Source organism: Carlito syrichta, unplaced genomic scaffold, assembly GCF_000164805.1.
Source record: "Carlito syrichta isolate Samal-C Ts95f unplaced genomic scaffold, Tarsius_syrichta-2.0.1 Scaffold63716, whole genome shotgun sequence".
NCBI lineage: Eukaryota > Metazoa > Chordata > Mammalia > Primates > Tarsiidae > Carlito > Carlito syrichta.
The window spans coordinates 199,939-204,380 of record NW_007007812.1 but is presented as its reverse complement, the minus strand read 5'-3'; positions in this window follow the sequence as shown (position 1 = coordinate 204,380).

Below are 4,442 nucleotides of genomic sequence, written 5' to 3'. Positions count from 1 at the left end.
GGGGTCTTCCGCCTCTGCTCGGCGATCCGCGGCTCCAAAGCGGTCTGTCTCGGCTGCCCGCTACTACGGCACTGCGGCTCTGTGCCCTGCCCCTCACAGCCTGGCAAGTCCAGCTGCCACTCTCACTGCGGAGCCCTGCCCCCGGGCGCAGAGCCCGCCCTGCCACACGCGCGCGCGCGCATACACACGCGCCACACACACGCGCGCGCGCACACACACGAATGTGGATCCTTTCAGTGGGAACCTGAGCCCCTTTGGTACGACTTGGGCGCGGGCATCTTGGTCTAATTGACCGGGCTTCGGTTAGGGAGGAGGCGTTAGGGGTTTAGAGGTGTGAAGAGGATGCAACAGCGTTGGACACTAGAGGCCAGCTGACGCCGAGGCCTGTTGACAAACAAAATACCGATTGGGTATTTCCTTTTTTTCAACGCAGGTCTAGACTGCCTTAATACATCAGAGAAAAATAAAAATATGGAATCAACAAGTCCTTTTTGTTTCCCAGGAACTCAGTGCCTCTAGTCTCTAAATCACTGGTCCTGTCCAGGGAGACATTTCTGACAACTCTGTCCCCAGCAGCCGTGGATTGGCAGTCATTCAATCTGAAAAGATTCCCCCTCTGCAGCTATGGTGGGGGCCACCTGAGGGTTGGGTCTCATCTCAGGACTGTGGATTGCTAATTCTCTTGCTCCTTTGCTTTTAGGTGACCTTGGACTATATTCTTGCAGAACAAATAGACCATTTCTTTTTTCTTAAGTGTAGAAAAGCACAGAAAGGAACTGGAGGGGAGAAGGGAGGGAGAGGGGAGCAGTACTGACCCAGCCGCCATGATTTGTTGCTTCTCTTTCCATGACGTTCATATCCACATAGGGGGTGATAGTGGTGGTGACACGATTTTGCTGGCATGTCACGCCAGCAAGATGACTTCTGTCTATTTCACACCACATTTAGAGTCATTAGGAGTTTAGACTCTCATCTGTAAAATATGTGGAGTTGACCCTTTTCCACAGCTGAGAATTCTTTTCCGCCAGCGGGCAGTGAAGGTCCTCGGCCCGGTACTGTAGCCAAGAAAAGCTTTCTGCATAGAGCGGAGGCGCCAAGGGGCCCTGGGTGTCTGGGCATTTAGGGAAGATGCTTCAAACATGAATGTCAAACATCCCCAAGGGCCTGATTGGTCAGTGTTCTTATTGGACCATCTGCAGGCAGGCTGATGAGACAGACAGATGAGAAGCAGAGGCCCAGAGGGCTCTTTAGAGTTCCACTTGGCGATGGACGTAGAGCCATAGCAGGGCCCTGTGTCTTCGCTTTATCTCACCACTCACCACTCACACTTCACCCTGCCACTACAGGTTGGTTCTCAACGTTCCCTTCAGCTAGACGGAAATGATCTTAGCGAGGGTGCTCTCCAAGTTCTTCTCTCTTTTCTTGTTTCCTTTTCATTCATTGATTAATCATTTTACAACTATTTGTTAAACTCTTGCTATGTCTTCAGGCACTATCTCCTAACTTCAGGCCTGGGTCTTACTCAGGAAGAAAGAGAACCTGAGAGACAGAAAGGGCTCAAAATCATCCCTGCCGCTGGCAGAGGAAAACCCTGGGCACGGGCTCACTGTTTGTACTTTTCACTGTGCAAGGTTGAGTGGATGTGGAAGACACAAACCTTACTTTCTGAAACGCATCCTATATGGAGGAAAACGCATCTACATATTGCAAGAACGACATCCTGACCCTGTCAAACCTGGCGCCTTCTAAGGAAGGCTAACCTAAAGGAGAGCCCATGTTTGGAGGAGCATCATGATGGATCTGGGGTCACGGGTTGGCAGGGAGGAGCTGGGCAACACTGAGTTGTGCTGCCTGTTGGAACAGGAGAGAAACAGGTTGGATGGGATGAATGGGGAAGCACACAAAGACTGAGTGTGGAAACTCAGTTGGGAGCACATTGGAGAAGGGTGATGAGAGAGAAGCCTCAGAACAAGGCAACCAAGCCAGGATGTTAAGGGCAGGATTGCTTGCACAGATTGGTAAATAGTTTGCTATGAGGTGGACTATGAAATAAGGCATCGGTAAGTTAATATTTCTCACCAATTTGTTTGTATGGATTCCTTGGTAGAATCCAGAGTGCTGCTGAATGAAACATCAGGGATGCTGTGGGATAAGTACAGAAAGCCTGTGTGGACAGGGGTCTAAAGGACAGCTGGCCACTGGGTGACATGCTAACAACACATGGGAAAAGGATTGCATTAGAGGCCCAAGCAATGTGGACAGCAGAGGGGTGGGGTGGAGAGAAGCTTCAAGAACAGTTGGTGTTGATTGAAGTGTCACAGAGGAGGTAGGGTTTGGGATAGAATTTGAAAGGGGACTCGGGATCCAACACAAAGATCAACAGGAATAGGGCAATCCAGACTGTGAGGAAGCAAAAGCAGAGAAATGGGACAAGTCGTGGTGAGTTCTGAGTCTTCCTGGCAGAGAAAGGAAGGTTGTGACAGTATTATAGAGGGCCCCAAATGCCTTGCCAGGAACATAGACCTCAGGCTCCAGAACGGTGGGGGAGCTAGTGCAGGTGTGTATTTTCTGTTGTTGCTGTTTGATCTGGACGGGAAGAGAGCTGGAGACAGTCTGGGAAGTCTGATGCCAGCTTTCCCAAGGCAGACCTTTTCCATCAGAATGGAGGAGGGCCATGGGAAGAGAGATCCTATTGCTGCTTTCCCTAGAAGCCAGAGTCCCGGTGGTGCATGTGGCTCACTGCACAGGGCACCTGGCTGAGGGGTTGACATCTAGCCCACGCTCTACTTGTCCAGCAATCTGGCAGCACTGTGTCTTCCCCGAGGGAGAGGTGCCTTTTCTATAATTTGCACAGAGACTCAGTGTGGACTGACAAAGGCCCTGGCTACTGAGTTATTTCTTTGAAAAGACTGAAGCCAGTGAAACAAGTGAGGATTTATTGAGCATTTGATGTATATGCAAACACAAAGTAGATCAGTCTTGAAGTCAGGACTCCCTGTCCTGTCTAATCATGTCTTTTTTCTTTGGTGATACTCTGAGATCCACCATAGAGTACAGAGGAGGAAGCCTAGTCCTTCTCAGAGCATTTGCGTCAGCTATAAAACAAACACTTAAATGGTTAAGAAGCAATACAAGATGGTATAGAATTGAGTCCCAAATTGTACAGAGCAAATTCTCAAAGTTTGAAAAGGAAAACCTCCTCCAGGCTTGAAGAGTCAAGGCAGGCTTCCTGGAGGAGGAAAGCTCAGTTTGGGAGTAGAGCATATATTGGTTCTGGATTGGAGAAAAGACCTGAGAGCAAAAGACCAGAGGCAGGGAAGCTGAGGGCCTCTGAGCATGGACTTCTAGTTCTCATCGCTACCCTAATGCGATTTCCCAGTAGTAGCCCAACTGCTGTGATGAGTCACCCTTGTTTCTGAGAGACGGGGCATTTTTGGATGTTTAACTGGTTCAACACTTTACATTCCCTGAGACTTCAATGTTGGCAGCTCACACTCACCATGTTGCTCCAGGAACACATCATCCAAGCCCCAGCAGCTGATGCCTGATCTCCATTGCCAAGGCAAAGTGAAGGCTGAGTCAGGTACCTGTGTCTGGAAATTTTTAAGTCAGACTGTCTCTGACAAGCTGGGGGAACAGCATTTGATACTTTGAGCACAGCAAGTTCAGGGTTACCAAGCACAAGTTGGGCTCAGTATCTGGGGACTAGCATCTGGGCGCTCTGCTTATCTTTTTAGATCTCACTTTTCTCATTTGCAAAAGACAAAAGATTACACCAGATTACCTAAAAGCTCTCTTCTACCTGATAATTTATGGTTTCATAATTAATAGGATTTTTCCTTTTTATCAGACAGGATGAGAACCGATATTAGCCAAGGCCTATCCACAACTTTCCTCTTGGCTTTGATTGGGAAGGCTGTGCCTGAGTGGGTATGTGAAACCAGAGTCTGCTGGCCACAGTTTTGCCATGAACGGGATTTGGAATCCAGCCTTGGGAATGTAGGCAGATCATTCCCTCTGCAGGCTCTAGTTTTCTTACCAGGAAGATAAAGAGGTTGAAAATGTCCTGTACAGCCCTTTGTGCCTCTGAAACTCCATTCAGTACTGTCAACTGAACAACTTTCAGGTATTGCCTACTTGTCTGGGTGGGACCCCTCCACAAGCAAGCTGGGAAATTTCCCACAGTACCAACTGGGAAGCTTGGGGGAAAAGCACAAATGAGAAGCCATGGGGTTAGGAGTAATAAATAGACCATTTAGATGGGAGTTGAAAGAACTAAGTCTGAGTCTCTAAGCCCCAGCTTCCTCTTCTGTAAAATGGGGATAGTAATGCGTACATTCCTGGAAAGGGTAATGATTAAATGAAGTAGCATATTTGAAAGTGTTTTGTAAATTTCAGAAATGCCAAGCAAAAATATGTAACTATTAAAGATCGTGTGGGCC